The sequence below is a fragment of the Macrobrachium rosenbergii genome, chromosome 55, assembly GCF_040412425.1.
Source record: "Macrobrachium rosenbergii isolate ZJJX-2024 chromosome 55, ASM4041242v1, whole genome shotgun sequence".
Lineage (NCBI taxonomy): Eukaryota > Metazoa > Arthropoda > Malacostraca > Decapoda > Palaemonidae > Macrobrachium > Macrobrachium rosenbergii.
In genome coordinates, this window is record NC_089795.1 from 84,087,663 (window position 1) to 84,107,662 (window position 20,000).

The 20,000-nt window shown below is 35.8% G+C and overlaps 1 protein-coding gene across 5 annotated transcripts in view; it reads left to right on the forward strand.

The window, feature by feature from the left end:
• Window positions 1-20,000, forward strand: part of LOC136835542 (flagellar attachment zone protein 1-like) — a 406,052-nt gene that overhangs the window by 144,076 nt on the left and 241,976 nt on the right. The gene's annotated exons all lie outside the window — the stretch shown is intronic.

The following is a 20,000-nucleotide window of genomic DNA, read 5'->3' on the forward strand; positions in this document are numbered from 1 at the left end:
TCTGTCCGCCCTCAGATCTTAAAACCTACTGAGGCTAGAGGGCTGCAAATTGGTATGTTGATCATGCACACTCCAATCATTAAACATACCAAATTGCAACCCTGTAGCCTCAGTAGTTTTTATTTTATTTAAGGTTAAATTTAGCGATAATCGTGCGTCTGGCAACGATGTGGACCAGGCCACCACCGGGCCATGGTTAAAGTTTGATGGATCACGTCTCATACAGCATTATACCGAGACCACCGAAAGGTAGATCTGTTTTCGGTGGCCTTGATTATACGATGTACAGAAAACTCGATTGCGCTGAAGAAACTTCGGCGCATTTTTAATTTGTTTTTATTTACTACATTATTGCAGTCTTACATGTATTTGCTACAGTGCTGCACTATAACTTCATTAACGTGTATCATAAGTGAGAGAATACTGACATCCGGATGTGAATATGTAAGTGAATTTAAATGGAAAAATTTTAATATAATCACATCAACTTTGAATTCAAACTCGATTTGCGAATATTTACATACCAGTTAACTAAGTTACGAAGATAGTCCCAAATACTTGTGTTCATAATTCGAACTCAGCAGTGATTTTGCTCGAGGGTAGTAACTATCAGTTTGTAAATGGTTGTCAGCATAATGATAAAGTCCGACATAATGGTATTTGCCTAATTACCTACTTGCGTGTCCGGTGACATGATTACACATGCGCTCACTTGTTTATGTAGATACATTTACTTACATAAACATGCTTAATCACGTCTACACATGGAAATGCACTCAAAGTACGTACCCATGCACGCGCGTTTACTTCTGAGCGCACGCACATTGCACCCAAATATAAACCCACAACAAAGCTTTGAAGGAACATAAGCATTCTCATGTTAGCAGCGTTCAAACAGGTTGTTCGAGCCAGCCACTTTCCCCGGTGAGAAACCTACGAAAAACTCACACACGCACACACACACACTCACGTGGACAGATGCACACACACACACATTCTTGTCCCCATTTTCACCTTTCGGTCAACACCTGCCCGTTTGCAAGCACAGAATGTGAAACGAGGCTTTCAGAGTTAGGAAGAATTTGTCGTTCCCCTTTCAACAGTTTGCGCTGCGCGACCAAAACATTCCTTTAGAAAAACAGCTGTCTAAAAAGATTTCTCTTCTTTTCTCTTGATAGATGGGCATCAGCTCTCCATGCCCGTCACCTTGCCCATGCCATGCCCCCTCTCTATTTTTTCTCTTGATGCTTGGCAGAGGTTGGTGACTTGTTTGATAAGCGTGTGTGTACGTACAAAAGAGAGAGAGAGAGAGAGAGAGAGAGAGAGAGAGAGAGAGAGAGAGAGAGAGATTTTGAAGTTAATTATTGAGGGCTGTGACTAAGATTGATAGAACACTGAAATTGTAATTGAATGAAGAAATAGTTATTGTGATTTTATAGATGGAAAGATTAATTATATAGATAGAAAGATTAATTATATAGAAAGATTATTTATTGCAGGCATAGAAATAATATTTTAATGAAAACCGTGAATGCAAAGGGTACAGTGAAGAATTTGTTTATACACGTAGTTATGGCTGTTGAAACTGGAAGACTTACACACACACACGGATGCCTCGTATTTTGCTTCTAGCGGTATTATTACATTATATTGCTCTCTCTCTCTCTCTCTCTCTCTCTCTCTCTCTCTCTCTCTCTCTCTCTCTCTAAGGGGTAACATCGGTCATAAGGGCTTGTATTGGAAGAAACCCCCACCCGTCCTCTCTTGTAGAAATGGAAGGGTAAGCTAGATTAATGCTTATAGTCCATTTCACTATTTAGTTGATGGTTTACACTAAAGCAGATGACCTTTAACTGAAGCTGAAATGAGTTGTTAGATTATTCTGAATGTAAACTTAATACATAATCATGAGTTGACTGAATCGGGAATTTTGCAACTATTTTTTTTTTATCGGATTCTTCTGTAACACTGGGATTTTGCAAGGTAAGCATTCTTTTAATGCAAGAGAAAGAGTCATTTTGAAGAACGCTCTCTGCAGCAAATTTAATGCTGTTCATGAAAGCTATAAAATCGCTTAAGATGAAACTTAAAGAAATATTTATTGTTTATGCATAAAACCTTTTATACAGGCATTACTAAGGATATTAAAGGTTTGTTAGACTGCAAAACTATCTGTAATGTAGCCCAGAAATAACGATTTATAAAAGGACGGGTCTCAGTTCTACTAGAGAAGACCAGTCCGTAGACAATCCGGGGCATCGGACGTCTGGCAGGGCAGTACCGAAGAGGCAGCAGCAGCAACCGGCAATTTCGTGCGATAATAACAACGGATTTGAATTCCCTTTTGGAGTGAAAGTCAAGTTCATGGCTGGAGTCCCTCCAGGTCCCCGGGGGAATAGCAATTACCTTTAGTTTGAGTCAAACAGAGAGAGAGAAAGGAGAGGTTGCTGGTGGGGGGGTTGGGGGTTTCTGTCGATAATAATACTGTACGAATTTTGTCGAAAGCTTTGCCCATGCTACATTACAATAGGGCCTTGTTGAATGGGGGTATTTGCAAGATTTTTTTTTCTACCTCGTGTCTCTGGGGTTACGATGGATGGCTGCGTCAGTTACATGGGTTAGGAAGAGCTTTGTCCGGTCATTATAGGCCTAGGCAAAAGATAAAAAACTAACAAGGCCTTTAGGCTCTGCCCCTCGACGGTTTACAGATAAATTCTCCTTCTTTATTGCACGTTCTGTATACTCTTCGAGTCCTGATGCTTTACAAACTCAGTAACCATCTCTCTCTCTCTCTCTCTCTCTCTCTCTCTCTCTCTCTCTCTCTCTCAGATTTTTTTGGGTGAAAATGTAAGTTTAAGTTTGGGTTGAATTTTTATTTGCTAGTTTTTTTTTTTTTGCATGTGTTGAAGTGAGCATTCATGACATTTAGTAATTTATATAGACGTGTTTATGTGTATATGTATATATATATATATATATATATATATATATATATATATATATATATATATGTGTGTGTGTGTGTGTGTGTGTGTGTGTGTGTATGTATGCATGTGTTTATTTTTGAGAGAGAAAAAGACTCACAGATCAATGAAAACATAACTGTGAAAGGTAATAGAAAACGATCACTTAGTGATATATGGAAACGTATTATCAGACAGAAAACGACGCTTTGCACAAGTTGAATGATAGTGAAGAACCCTGGCCTGGTTGATTGAGAAACGCAGCAACTGATGACTAGCTGTCATGATGCACAAGAGCGTATTCTGGTATTCTTACCATCATGCAGGCAAACAGCGCCAAGTAGACAGTCTTGGCGGAAAAACTAAATCCGGGTATGTGTTTGCTTGTGTGACATTTCCTACGATGCTTTACTTCAACTTTGACCTTTATATAATTCCAGCTACATAGTCCAGAGTTGGCGGATTGATGCCAGAAATCTAACCGTATGAACACACTTCAGGCGGATGTGAGTTTCGTTGATTAAGTCAGTAACTGAGAATGAAGTAAGAAGTGTTAAGGTATATAGGTACGAGGGTTTGTACTATCGAGGGTCATAGCTATCTTGTAACGGGGTTTGTGCATGAAGTGTACCAGGATTTGCGAGATGACTGATTGATTAGTGTAAGCTAGCTTCGCATTGGCTTGAATCATCTGCGCTGGAAATATTGTGTTAGTTGTTAATGGACTGAGTTAAGAGAAGGTAAACTGTTAAGAAAATTAGAGTGCGTCGAAGCACTGATTGCAGTAGAAAGAACAAAAATACTCATCAGACAAAGCCTTTGTCAGTCAAATGTTATGACAACAGCGAGGTTTGCAGAAGTGACGACTTGTTAGACCAGCATACAAATTGCAGTTTGGAGTTATTTTTTTCCTATTGTTTTAATTTTCATCTTCTTTCATCAGACTTCTTCCATGTATAGGTGTGTAAATTCAAGCTCGTCCAGCAGTAATTTTACCGTGGATCGAGGCTTTCTTTTCTTATAGAAATCGCTTATTCCTATTAAATGTTTACGCTTTATTAGGAAGAGCGAAAGCAGCTTTTGTAAAAGGGAAACCAGGAACTTAGTGCAGTCAGCTGAATATGAGAAACAAGGGCTCATATGTATGTTTTGCGTTCCTGTTCTTTATCTATGAAGATGTTCTCTGTATGTCTTTATGTTTATTTACATAATGTATTGTAAACTAAATTTTCTATAATCGCATTTAAAGGTAGACTTAGAAAAGAATCACTATGATTTCCCTAAAGTTTCTCGAAGCCTCTGGTAAAAATGTTAACATATAAATAGCTTGTGTTTGCAGATGCACTCGGACACAGTTGTGTGTGTGTATATATTAATATATATATATATATAATATATACATATATATATATGTATATATATATACATATACATATACATATACATATACATATACATATACATATACATATACATACATACATACATACATACATATAGAAACAGGAAGCAGTAAAGAAGAAAATACCCACATAGATAAAGAACAGGAACGCAAAACAACGTTATATTTTTGATAGTATCTCCAGCTGTTTTTTTATTTTTTGAACTTTCATTTAGAAATTCTTTCGTTTACAAAAAATGCTTCCGTGTAGTAGTGTACCAAAACTATAACTATATAGTCTGGAAAAGTTAGAGTTCTGCCTTAGAAAACTCAAGGCGAAATCGGTTAGGAGTTTTACCCAGTTGTTTGGTACATCTCTCTCTCTCTCTCTCTCTCTCTCTCTCTCTCTCTCTCTCTCTCTCTCTCTCTCTCTCTCTGTCTTTATTGTCCAGATTTTCAGTTATGTTCTGGCTCTGTTTATTATAATTGCCAAATTTTCAGTTATAAGTTTTGGCTCTCTCTCTCTATTAATTTTTATTCTTTATTGTCTCTATTATTGTTATTAGCCCTTCATCAGTAACCTTATTATATTATATAATATATATATATATTTTATATATATATATATATATATATATCTATATATATATATATATATATTACATACATACACACACAACGTATAAAATATATATATATATATATATATATATATATATATATATATATATATATAGAGAGAGAGAGAGAGAGAGAGAGAGAGAGAGAGAGAGAGAGAGATAGAGAGAGAGAGAGAGAGAGAAAATAATCAACACAGTCACGGGTGCAACAGAAATAAATTTCTGACTCACATCAGGATCGAACCCAGATCTTTCAATTGAAAGGCGTAGGAAAAGCGAAAATCGAACGCTCCCGAGTTGTACAGAGACAACGGAAGGGGGAACGTGTTACCTGCCGTCTCAAGTGTCACTTACTGCCTCATTATCCGCGACCCAGCGGTGGCGCTGACCATGGGTTTGAGAGTTGAACGGAAGAGCCAGATGCAGCAATTACTCGCATCGAGTTGTGATGCTTCCAGCTTCGAATTTGCGCTGTGCCATTTCGGCGAGAGGGACTTTTAAACCGGCGTTTGCGCACCTGTCATTTTCTCGGGCTCGGAGATTTTTGGCCTTTTGTTGCAAGTTGTGTCTTTGAATGAGAATTTTGAAGGAGGTGAATTTTAGCCTCCGTAGCTGTAACGTAAAGTTTATGCGCCATTACTACTACTACTACTACTACTACTACTACTACTATGTTCATAATTGCTGTAATAGTTCTGCCTCGTAAGGAAAATGTAATTACTGGTGAACGCAGTACTGACAGATGTGAAGTGCAGTTTCTTTTTATTCAGACAGGTTTTTCAAGTGCTCTGTATTTCATATTCATTCTGTCCAGATAAGCGAGATTGTGGTTTTCGTTGTCATTTTTCGTTTATTTTTCATTTCGTGACCTTAGAGACGCATTCGACCTGTTTCTCGTTTCTGTTAGCATCGAATAAAAAATATCATGATTACGAATGAGATGGCCTCACTGATAGCGAGAGGTCAGACGAAGAGATTTAGACTGTAGTTCACAAAGAGAGAGAGAGAGAGAGAGAGAGAGAGAGAGAGAGAGAGAGAGAGAGAGAGAGAGAGAGAGAGAGATTAGCTAGCTAGAAAGACGTTATGCGCGGCTGGCTGAGGCCATTGTTATGCAAATAACACTTTCTTATTCTCGGGTACTTGGCTGAAGAGGGAGGAATTTTACCTCTGAAGCTGAGAAATGGAAAGGTCTATGGAAGAAACGGCCCCCCCCATCCCCCCACCCCCTTCCCCGTCCTTTCCTCCTCTCTTCCCCTCTTCCTGGTTTGCTCATCCCTTACACTTAATCTCTACTCTTTCGTTTCCTTGTTACACGTTGCACGCAAGCTTCCTCGTAATGGAGTTTTGTGTTTTGTGTTTTCTGTTTTCTGTTTTGATTTGTGTGCTGTCTCATTTTTCTTTTAACGAGGTAGATATAATGGGGTAGACTTGCTGCTGAGAAGGCTGAGGTTCGGTCATTTATAAGCTGATTTATTTTTAATTTATATAATATATGATATAATATATGTAAAAGGTTATGCGTGTTATTGACGAGGTGTTATGTGCTTTTGAGAGTTTTATGATCAATCAGTTAGAAGATGAACGTGGTACTTATACTGCCTTTTTTTCCCTGAAGTCACCCTCTCCCCCTCAGTTGAACCTGCTTATTAGTAATAATAAGTAAACACGTTTTATGTGTTTGTATCAAGTTCATTTAAATTTTGGCCTTAGTTTAATCATGCAGTATCCGTTTGGGTGTCCAAGGTATTTTTTGCATGCAGTTTTTTTTTTTTTTTTTATAAAAGTAAGCACTTCAGTATCTAGACAGAAGCTTACGTATGTATTTCATTACTTCTGAATATGTTTATTTCATAATTTGTGATTGTGCAGTCTTAAGCGGTCCAGGCAATAGTGTGGTCTTTTCTAGAATACTGTATTGTAATGTCCAGTTTTAACTTCGTTTTTTCACAGAACCTGCTCCTGCTCTAATATAATAAGAGTAATAATAATAATAATAATAATAGTAGCAGTAGTATTAATATTAATAATAATTCCTTCTAGAGTAATCACTTCCATGGAGAAAAGGCGAATGTATAATAATAATAATAATAATAATAATAATAATAATAATAATAATAATAATAATAATAATTCCTTCTAGAGTAATCACTTCCAAGGAGAAAAGGCGAATGTATAAGAATAATAAGGCATTAAGAGTAGAAACAGTATCAATGTGTACTTTTGAGGCGATAGCTATTCTTACAATCAAATAACGCCAGGCAACTCAGCCAAGTTAATGGGCGGAGATATATGAAAGACAGATCCCTTCGACTTAGAATGCCTTTTGGATTATCGACCGTTGCAGCGATTCAGTGTATTCAGTTGGAAATAGGTCCCACTAACCCACAAAACCCGGAATGAATGAGGAGGTAGCAGCTAGCTATGGATACGACAGAAACCATTCAGGGAGTCATGTCCGTGTCTATTCATTAAGAAGAAGAAGAGCCACAATGCCATTCAGTGATATAAAGGGCTCTTCCTGAAGATGTCGTGCAATTGGAACTTCAAAAGTTCAAGCGGAGATGCAGTGCATTACTACCCTAATGCTATTCTCCTTGCATTTTAATACAGTTTTATCTATTCATTAATTTATTTTTCTTTTTAATAAGCGACATCTCCTCTTTTTGCTTTTTTGCCTCACTTCCTAATGGGCACCATATTCTTTGGAAGCCTGAATTTCAAGTCAGTGGCCCTTGTGGGCTTGTCCCATGTGAATAGGGTTTATCTTCTGAATAATAGTAATAATAATAATATTAATAATAATAATAATTTTGCGTTGTGTAGCTCATGCTTGCTCATTACACTCCTGTGCATATCTTCCTCGTCTGTGTGACTTGCAGTAAGTTTGAATCGGTTGAAGAAATCATGAAGACCTGATAAGTGAGCAAGGTCTTGGGCCAGGCTCCGTAGAGACCTCGTGATCTTGTTTTGTTGCTACCTGTGCAGGAGTCAGTCAGGCTTTTTATCAGACGTCTGCTCCGAAGCTTTCTACAGACCAATCTTTATTTTCGTCATGTCTGCCTAGAACCCGTCTCTTACGTGGGCAGTCGTGTGTAGGATCCTGTGCTTTTATTTACTCTGGGTCTATTAATGAGTTGCCTAAATTTGATGATTTGGGCGAGTGCTTGTTTCCACGGTATTTTGCAAACAGTGAAAATATCAGTATACAAGTATTTGATTTCTGTTGGATTCTTACTGAAAATATATATTATGCCTACAAACGATTATATATATATATATATATATATATATATATATATATATATATATATATATATATATACATATATATATATATATATATATATATATATATATATATATATATATATATATATATATAATGTATATTCCATTTAGTACACAGTAACTGCCATTAGGCTTTTACTTTATCATTTTGATCGTTGTATCCACTTTCAGTAATATAAATTTTATATCGGTACACTGACTACTTAATAAACATCAGCAATATACGACACCTGTATTGGACACATTTACCGACATGGGCAAAATGCATTCTCGTTCTTTTACACAGTCAGTTGTACAAACTCGAGAAACCACTTGAGTAATTGACTTGTCTTCACCACTTGTTCTTTCTCTACATACATCATTTATTTGCGGTCGTAATGAAATTTCACTGTGGGTAAATTTACGAGAGGCGATTAAGGTCTTTGTTTTCGCTATGGAAATCTGACAGGGAGCTCTGGAAAAGTTTCACCAAAATCCTTACGTTAGCACCCACTAGTTGGGACGTCACCTGCAGAACCCTTTCGTAAACTTTCACAACTGTGGTAAATCACTCTCTCACACACACACACACACACACACATTTTGATGGATTGGTTGTCAAGAATCCATTAAGAACTTCTTTAGTTGGCTGTATTTAAACTCTCTCTCTCTCTCTCTCTCTCTCTCTCTCTCTCTCTCTCTCTCTCTCTCTCTGTGGTCAAAGTTAAGGAGATACATTTTTTAGTTGCTTGTAGTTAAATTCTCTCTCTCTCTCTCTCTCTCTCTCTCTCTCTCTCTCTCTCTCTCTCTCTCTATGGTCAACGTAAAGGAGGTACTTTTTTTAGTTGCTTGTAGTTAAATTGTATCTCTCTCTCTCTCTCTCTCTCTCTCTCTCTCTGGTGTCTACGTAAATGAAAAACTTCTTTAGTTGGCTGTATTTAAATGTTCTCTCTCTCTCTCTCTCTCTCTCTCTCTCTCTCTCTCTCTCAGTGGTCAACGTAAACGAGGAACTTCTTTATTTAGCTGTATTTAAATTTTCTTGATAAATCTCTCTCTCTCTCTCTCTCTCTCTCTCTCTCTCTCTCTCTCTCTCTCTCTCTCTCTCTCTCTCTCTCTCTCTCTCAGTTAAAATGGTTTTCGTAAGTGAGGAAAGATAAGAATAAATTGGGATTGAGAAACTTTCTTATTTATGTTATTGCTCTTCATTTCTTTACGTATTTTTATCTTCCGAAGTTAGAGGAGGAGCCTCATTCATTCCTGCATCTCTCCGCTGCGGGCGTCGTTTTCTAGCGCCCGGTTCAAGGGCGTGGTGGACAAGGTTTGTGGGCGTAGATGAAAACTCCTCTAGAAGATTAGACGCTGCGATTTATAACTTTCCTGAATTGCTTATACTGTTTAGTCTATGGTGCTAACAAGGGGTTTCTCTCTCTCTCTCTCTCTCTCTCTCTCTCTCTCTCTAGACTTTCTTGAGGAGCAGGCTTATTTGTAGGAAGTATATTATCATTAATTTAGATATAAAGTTGTTAGATATATATTTTTAGCAAATGTAGAGCTAAAATCAGTGAGGCATTCTCATTTAACGTTAAAGATGGGAAGAATTAATCTCTGAAATTCTACAGGCTATGATTTTCACTGTGATTTATGAGCTGAAAAGAAGAGTTTAATAGTCTCCAATAATGTTTAAGTTAAGCTGACCATCTTCAAAGAGAGATAAATACGTTATATTCGTGTTTTATGTAGTCAAAACTTCTAATATTTATGAAGGAGATTCCCGTAAAAGGCGGTGGCTGAGGATGGAAACCTGCACAACCAGCCACTCTCCCGTTTGCGTATTCTAAGTTCTGACGTGCTTTGCTCCTCTCCTAAAAACGTTGAGTTGTTCTCAACGACTTATCTTCTTCATCGTACTGTCTCAACACCCTCTACTTTATCATACTTTCTCAACACCCTCTACTTTGCCTTTCTGTCGAGCATATTGTGAGATTTTTCTACGTCCATATACACCTCATCAAGCTTTTTCAGTTTACTTTGACATTTCCCCACATAACCGTTCTATAGGAACTTGGGCTTAATCTACACATCCTCCTTCTTGTCTAAACTCACACTGCTCATGGCCTGTTCTTGATCAAAATCTTTGCCATGCACCTCCTTTGGTACAGTAAATAATGGTGTACCCTATGACTCTTATTGTAGCCGCTGTCACAGTTTTCATAAACAATGGAACAATTAAGTTTTTTACTCGTTCCTCTGAATCATTTCATTCATCAAGACACATCTTTACAAAACCCTGGCCAGCCAGTCAGTCACACTGTACTGCCGAATCCCACGCGTAATCCCATCAACTTTTGGTGCCTTTCCCTTCTTCATCCCCCTTAATTGCTATCATCACGCCCTCAGCAGTCACTTCCGCGTGTATTCTGAACCTTACACTAAACCTTCACATTCTTTCATCATTCAGCTCTGACCCTCTTCTATCTTCCTCATTCAAGAAATCTTCAAATAATCCATCGACTCAGGATTCGTCCACTTCAGGCAGCATCTCTCCATTTCCATCTCCCGTTGTAAGGTCTGTTTGTATATTAATCTTTCTCTCAAGATTTATATCCCTTTAAATACAAGCAATTTTTTTTCTCCATGAAGCTCTTGTTACTTTCTCTTTTGTTTTTGTTACTTGTCTTCTTTTTCTTACTTTGTGCTTGACCATCCTATCCATCCTCTACTGTTTCTATATATAATCTCTTATTTTATGTCTATGATACTCATCAGGGCACCAGGCAGTTTACTTTCCCACACACGCTCCGAGTTCCTCTGAAGACCATTAAATGCAAGTGTGAAGTCGAGATTTTATCAATGCATAATTCATAGTTGAAACTTGCCCATTAGCTGAACTCCTGTCCTTTTTACGTTGCGTAGACGCCTTTTAGGGGGTATGTTCTCGGCGATGGGCTGTGCTCTGTGTCCGAAATTAGGATGGATTTGTTTTTAGTTTTCTCTTTGCGTAAGTCGTGACATAGTTTTTCGAACGTGTGTGTGGAAAGACCACAACAGATAGTACGTTTCTGAATCGGTTTAATAAGAGTATTACTGTTGATTAGGAATCAAGAATTTATTTTTATTTCAATTGAGCAATCGGATCGTGATTTGAAAGAGGAATGGCTTACGAAGTCACGTAAAATTGCTAGTATAATAAATTAATGATGGCATTCTTCCGTTATCATGAATTTATTACCGACGTTGAGGAGGTTATGTATATTTTCTTATTTACCTCTCCGCTTGTGTTTGAACATTCATTCGTGAGGTTCCAAATTGCATACAGACAAATATGCATGCTAATACACTAACTGATAACAGACTTCTTGCATGAGACTGTACTTGTAAATGTAACCGTTATGCAGATTCCGTCATGCCATCACGTTACAAAATTCTCCTATTCATTTACCATGATTTATGTGATTGATCACCGTGGCAGTGGCTTTTTACTTTATTTTTTATTTTATTTTTTGGGGCTTTATTTAGTAGTATTTCCAGGAACGCGTAATGAACGCAGAAATTTATTGAAGAGACTTTCGAATTTCAGTTTCAGCATTCCATTGTCCATTCAGGAATTTGGACAGAATATCTTACGCTCTCTACTGAGACATGATTTAAGAGGATTTTTGAACTCAGTGATGCATTTATTAAGAAAATGGTAAAACCTAAAGTGATGAACCATGGAGGCGGTTACATCAAACCGAAATTGACGAATGAATAAAATGACAGTCAAGCCCAAAGGTTCATCGCACCGCTCTATACAGTTACTAACTCTGATCACGTGTTGAGCTTTACATACTAGCATTTCTATGATGTAAGACTCCCGTAGGGGGGGCAGTGCCGTCAGTGCACCGCTAGGCATTACTTAAGGGTCTTTGCAGCGTCCCTTCGGCCCCTAGCTGCAACCCCTTTCATTGCTTTTACTGTACCCTCGTTCATATTCTCTTTCTTCCATCTTACTTTCCACCCACTCCTAACAACTGATTCATAGTGCAACTGCTTTGAGGTTTTCCTCCTGTTACACCTTTCAAACTTTTACTTTTTACTGTCAGTTTCCGTTTCAGCGCTGAATGTCCTCATAGTTCCCAGCGCTTGGCCTTTGGCCTAAATTCTATATTCCATTCTCTCTATGATGTAAGACAAATAGAGACACCCAACATCTACAAAGGATATTCTTGTAAACGGCCGTTCCAGAACCTCATGGCCATAAAAGTCCTTCCTTCCTTTCCTTACCTCCCAATTACACCGAACGTAACGTCTCAGACGATCACAAATGAGCATGCGCACTGAACCAGCATACGTAAACACCTGTCTCTGAGTGGTATGGATATTGCCACTCCGACACCCAGCTCCTCTCTCTCTCTCTCTCTCTCTCTCTCTCTCTCTCTCTCTGTCATGCCCCCAGATCCGTTAGTGGCGTTGCTGGCTGTTAAATATCGTTATTGTCCGCTAGACTTTGTTGTTAACGGCCGTGTTAAATTTGGGTTATCTTCGCGAAAAGTGGAGAGATAGTGAGTGGGTAAATAATGTTCATATGGATTTAAGTGCTCTTAATATATTCTCGTAGACAAGTGTAGTGCTAGAGAGAGAGAGAGAGAGAGAGAGAGAGAGAGAGAGAGAAAGTTACATATTACATGATATATATATATGTAAATATATACAATATATATATATATATATATATATATATATAGAGAGAGAGAGAGAGAGAGAGAGAGAGAGAGAGAGAGAGAGAGAGAGAGAGAGAGAGATGGCAGCAACAGGAAGTAGCAGCATCATCAATCATGACTTCTTTTTCTACTCTGCTAGGGCTTACTTACCCACTGACCCCGATCACCGATTATGGACGTAAGCTTGGGCCCAGTAGACTAGGTACTAAAGTAGCGATTTTTTTTTATTACTTTCATCATGGAAAACTTGCGTTGCATTACTAAGTACTTTCTGAACTCGTGCTGTTAGGTCAGTGACTGGTACAACTATGCTTATGTGATATATAGATACATTTTTATGATGTAAGGGTCAGCTGATGATATTTTTTTGTAAACTGCATAGTTAAAATTTTCATTTTCGTGTGTGTTGATGCTGATGTGAATGTATCTATATGTTTATATATTTATTTATTTATTTGTCTTCGCCTCTCACTTTTTGTGACGAAGCTGTCAGATCTGGATGCCCGCTTTTTAATAGAAGTAAATTTTTCACGTCTGTTGTACATGGGGTAGATCTGTGTTTGCACCTATACTTCCGGATTGCATTGCTCTCTAGTCCCCTGTGTAAAACTCGAATAAATTTTAATGGAATTCGTTCGTTTTTTCATAATAGGAATATATGAGTTTATATGCATACACACATACATATATTTATCTATCTACCTATATATATGTGTGTGTATGTATGTATGGGTGTGTGTGCAAATTTATATATATATTATATATAATATATATATATATATATATATATATATATATATATATATATATATATATATATATATATATATATATATATATACACACACGTGTGTGTGTGTGTAATGTGTTAAGAATATAGGTAAACGAATGGCAAGATAGAACTATGATGTTTATAGGATGTATTTTAAAACTTTATTTAAATCTCTCTCTCTCTCTCTCTCTCTCTCTCTCTCTCTCTCTCATCCGGTGCAGAGCAAACTTCCACATTAGTCAATGAACTCGAGACGTCAGTATTGATAGATTTATCGCACATGCACCATCGCGCAATGCTTCTCTCTGTTACGGGATATTTTAATAGAGCGTAACAGGTGGACGGAAACAGCACTTTGATATACGGTACGTATTCTGTATCCATGCGAAGATGTCTTGAATAAAAGCTTTGATTTTAGTCCGTTATATATATATATATATATATATATATATATATATATATATATATATATATATATATATATATATATATATATATATGTATATATATATATGATATATATATGTATATATATATATATATATATATATATATATATATATATATATATATATATATATATATATATATATATATATATATATATATATATATATACATACAGGGTGCGGCATAAGTAACGCCCTTGTTTAAGTGAACAAAAATTAAAGCCTTTTGATTATCCTTTATTTTTTCGAACATGAATGTATTGCCACAGGGTAATAGATTAATATAATATATTAACAAAATTAATACAATGCTTATTCGGTTTAATACTGTTCAATACAAAATACTAATTGAACTCTGCAGAAAGACGCTACTGGATTTTTGAGGAGAACGCAGCAACGATTCTTGTAGTTCATTGGACTTTTCTAAGCTTGTTGCAACAACTGGCCTACCCGCTCTTGAGCATCACTTACACTTCCTGTGGATTCAAATTTTCTTAATCAAGCTTTGTGATATTTCGACTTTGCACCCTTTGGTATGTTAAATTCAGCTGATAACAATCTTCCGGTTTCAGCACCATTTTTATTGTTTTGATAGTACAATTGAATTGCTTTTACTCTCTGTTCCTTTTGTTAATCTCATGGTTGTATAAAATATCTGAAAAAATGAAGATTTAGCAAATTAATTAGAAAATATTAAAGAGAATATACATTATAAGATATAAAATTAAAAAGGGCATTACTATGCTGCACCCTGTATATATATATATATATATATATATATATATATATATATATATACATACATTACATACATATACGAGTACATGTACATATAATATACACACACACATATATATATATACAAAGTTAAACCTATAAATATCGTTTAATATCCAGTTCACCATATCTTGGGAATAACTTGTACCAAAGGTAATTATAATTAATAAGTTCTTCCTGTGCCAGTTATTCCCAAGATATACATGATAAATGATACATGTCGCCTAATACTTGAGAACATGAAAAACTCACGCATGTATATAAATAATAAAAATTCATATAGCCTATATATATATATATATATATATATATATATATATATATATATATATATATATATATATATATAAATATAAATATATATATATATATATATATATATATATATACATATATACATATATATTTGTATATATATATGTACATACATACATACATACATACATACATACATACACACATACATATGTGTGTGTGTGTGTTATTGTACTCTGTGGTAAGGTATGCGATTTATTTTTACGAGAATTTTGCTGGTACATGAGCGATTAAATGTTGATCAGCGCGTTGTCTTGTATTTCATCGCTTTTTTTTTCCACAAAGTATTCAAACCACAAAACATTCAACCACGATTGCAATTTGAGAACTGATGGGGCTTCGGTTTTTTCCACTATCTGAAGCTTTACGAATGCACTCAGAACTGTTCTGCAAGGCTCCATCTCTGCTCCAGGAATCAGAGAATGAATGAGGCAATTACCCCAAAGTTTGTTGTCCAGTACTGTCATTCTGTTAACGGATAAAAAGAACTTTCAATATTTTCTAAGTACAAACAATAAATCTGATAATTTATCATAAAACGCATTTATATCTGCATAAAAATTCCACTTTTACAAATACTTGGTAAGTTGAATGAGTAACAGTATATTCTAGAAGTGACTGACTTCAAGAGGCAGGCTTGAGATGCTGACGGTGACGTCAGCAAGATCTGGATGTAAACTTTCATGGGAACGTTCGGATGACTTCTCTCAGCCTTCTTGTTATTTACTCGGGCAAGAATGCTGGTTGCTTAAGGAGTGAAATTCGGTTACAAGAAAAAATATCAAGTTTAATGGCGGAATATTAGTTTCAGGAAGAATGTTCGGTTTAAGCTTTGAAGTTACGTAGATCATATTGAAGAATTTGAATTGGTTCAAGACTGAATGTTTATGTTTAATGAGGGAAATTAGGGTCAGGACTGAAGTTTACGTTCAAGATTGGACATTGGGTTTGATGTGAGATTAGTTTCAAGAATTGGGTTTAAGATTGAGGTTTATTTTAATCGGCGGAGATTAAGCTCAAGAATGAAAGTTGGGTTTAAGATAGGGGGTTTAGTTTAATGAATGAACATTTGGTTTTATAGTGATCTTGGACACTCAGAATTTAAGGTTAGTTTTATTCAGGGGATTATGTTGAAGAATGAACTTTGGGTTCAAGATTACAAGATAACGTTAAAGAGAAGATATTGCGTTCTAGAACGAGGGGTGCGTTTAATGGAGGAAGATTTGTTTCAAGAATGAACTTGAGGTTCAGGAATAAAGGTTAGGTTTTACGAGGGGAACTCAGGTTCAGTTGTGAAAGTAAGGGATGATGAAATGTAGATCAAATGTAAGAACGACTTTGGGTTCAAAATAGAAGGTTAGGTCTAAAGAGTGGAAACTGCTGAAGTTGGTTTTATGAATAAAGGTTGAACTTAATAATGAACATTAAATTCAAGATTGATGATTATATTTGATTCAAGAATTAACTTTAGGTTCAAGGTTGAAGGCTGGGCTTAGTGACGTTTAAGTTTAAGTTTTGGAATGAAACTTGGCCTCATGATTGGCGGTTAGGTTTAATGAAGGAAGATCAAGAATTAAGCCAGACTATTTCAAGAACGAATTTTGAATTCAAGGTTCAAGGTTATGTTCAAAGCAGGGAATTAAGTTCAAGAGTAAAGGCCAAGTAAATTTAAAAATTCTTAGGTTCAAGAACAAATTTTAAGTTCAAGATTATAGATTAATAAGGCGAGATTGGTTTTAAAAATGAAGATTGGGTTAGAATTAATGTTAGTTTGACCGGGGGGTAGATTGGTTCAAGAATGAAGATTAGATTAAAAATTGAGTTCATGGTCGAAGATTATTTAAAAAATGAGATTGAGCATCAAGTTTAGCCCCCTGAGTGAATCTTAGGCTTAAGAATCCATCCCATTATAAGAACACGTTGTTTACTCGTTCACTGATAAGAAACTGTAATTGTTCTTTTCACGAAACCTATTGGAGTTACGTAGGTGATCAGTGCGAAGTGATGTGTGCTGATGAGAGAGAGCGTGTGAAGTCTATTGCAGTGAGCATCTGTTTTCATTTCCTTTTACTGGAACTGGTTTTGCCTCACGCGAGGCCTGTGTACGGCACGAAAGGATATTGTAAGTTATCGGGTCCTTGTTCGGTCCTCCCCTTCTCATGAATTAACAATGGAGCATTTTAGTATTTCATTAATGTAAAGCCAAACAAGTATGTGGGTTGAATGTTGATTGCCTTCGCTTTCCGTGTCTTTTTTTCAATCAATGGTTCGCAGAGCTGATTGGAATTCCTGTGAAGTATTTCCAAAAGTTAAGATAACTATACAGAAATCAGTAAATGTACACACTTTTTCATGTTTAGAGATATTTAGTGAGATTTGTATCTGTTATCATAACGATATTCTTATACCCCTCAAGAAGAAATCTGATATATGCAAATATACTCTCGTTGACTTTCTAGGTTTACCAATTAGCACTTAACCTTTTGCTGAAAGACAGCCCAGATTATGTCTGACGTAATCGCGTCTTGTTAGAATTGGATTTATTTTTAATTTTTTTATGTTATGCATTTTTTAATACATTTTTGTTTGATCCCGATTAACTGGTGGAGAATTTGCGTGTTTATAAAGCAATGTTTGTTTTCTGAATGAGTAAAGTCATAGTACCTCTCTCTCTCTCTCTCTCTCTCTCTCTCTCTCTCTCTCTCTTTACACATGTTATGTTGCGTAAAAAAAAAGTGTATAATGTCAAAAGACTAACACAACGAATTTTACTTTTTAACTAAAAATTTAAAAATAATTTTCATTGTAGATATTAATTATATCTATTCAAGCACTTACGGTATTTTTTCCACAAAAAAAATTTTTTTTTTTGCCAGTATGACAATATAATATTTTCAATGACAAGTTTTTTAAGTGCTTTTAGATTACACTTGTCTCGTCATTACGATATCATTTGGAATTTCGTGCTACGTAAATTCTTGTAAATAGCTATTTCATACTTTGTAAACGTGGTGATCGATTATTTCTTTTGCTGTTGAATAACTGAATCTTATTATGTGCAATTTCTTTCATATGAACACCATATTCTTCGGAAGCTTGAACTTCAAGGCAGTGGCCTCTGTGGGCCAGTTTCATACGAATATGGTTCATCTTCTGAATAATAATAATATAATAATAATGATAATAATAATAATAATAATAATAATAATAATAATAATAATAATAATAATAATAATAATAATAATAATAATAAATTGTTTTAGAACAAGACTCACATATAATGGTGCCACAAGGTGCGATTACTTATAATTATTACATATTAAGGCTTTTAGAATAGATTCATGACTTACTTTTTTTTAGCATACTACTTAATTTATTTATGATATACTGCGCTATTGTACCGCTTTGTCACAATTGAACAATAATTATTATTCGTAAGCGTGTCACTGATTCTACTTATTTCGTAATATGTGGTTAAAGAGTTTTGAGGTTTTATTTTCTTCTAGAACGCATCTCATTCCGTTTCTCTCTTTTTTTTTACAGGTAAGTCGGTGAAGGCTTGTTCGTACTGATTTTGTAAGTACTGGCTTGATCCTCCCTGCCTATGGTGTGCCACTTAGTAGAAGCCGTAGATGTCGCGGTTTTTTGTGTCATGATGCAGAACATTCCTTTGAGTACTTATTTTTACTCTCTTTATTTTCATACTTTTTGTATGCTGTATATGTCTCTCTTACATTGTTTTAAGTGCAGATTTCATTGTATGTATATTTCGTAATTCTTCCTTCCTGCTTATGATGTTGATATTTTTTCAATTTTATTTTTCTAACAAATTTCCATGCACACTGATTTTATTTTTTTATTTTTTTATTTTTTTGTGGGCTGGTTAATCAGTTACTTTTATCTTAGTATTTTTCCATACTTGGTGAGTAATTTCTGCTTCTGATATCATTACCGTTATGTTATTCGGTGTTCTGTGCATGTTATTCCTGTATTCCGTCATATCTGTGCGTGTTTCCGCCATCGTACGTTGGATGTCCCTCTCATTTTTTCCATGTCTTCTGAAAATAGGTCACGGCAAAAGCATTATTTATGTTACTGCCGGAAACTACAAGATAAGCACATCCTGGAAAAGAAATATAATAATTCTGTTTTATTAGAGTGTCTGTTTGTCTGTCTGTCATTATCTGTTGTTTACTTATTTTGTATACTCGTACTGCTATTTATTTTATTTATTTTGCACACGCCGGTCTTCTGTTTTGTGGAAGCTTACTCAGCCATTTAATGATTTCGCTTTTTAGATGATAACAGGAATTCGTAGCAGTGGTTAAAACGATCAACGGATTTATTCTCCACCCCAGGTTCGACGCCTGGCCGGGTATGGAGAAAGTCAGTGTTGCCTATACTTCCCATTTGGATTTTCAAAAGATGTCAGTGGAAATTGTTTCCATATATATGCTGGATATATATGTATGTGTGTGTGTCTGTGAAATCGAGGAGTTAAAATTTCATTGAAAGGCCATTGTATTTCCAAACACACGCACGCATATTCACTTATCTATTCATTCATTTATTGAGTGTGTGTGTGTGTGTGTGTGTGTGTGCATTTGCCTGTGTCTGTGCGTATTGTTAACCAGTATGAATACCAGTAGTAACCAAGACACCGTCTTTTTTCCATCCCAAATGTTCTTCGAGTAGTTTCACATGTGACTGTTTAGTGAACGAGCCCGAATACCATTCATCTCCGTACCTTCTATTA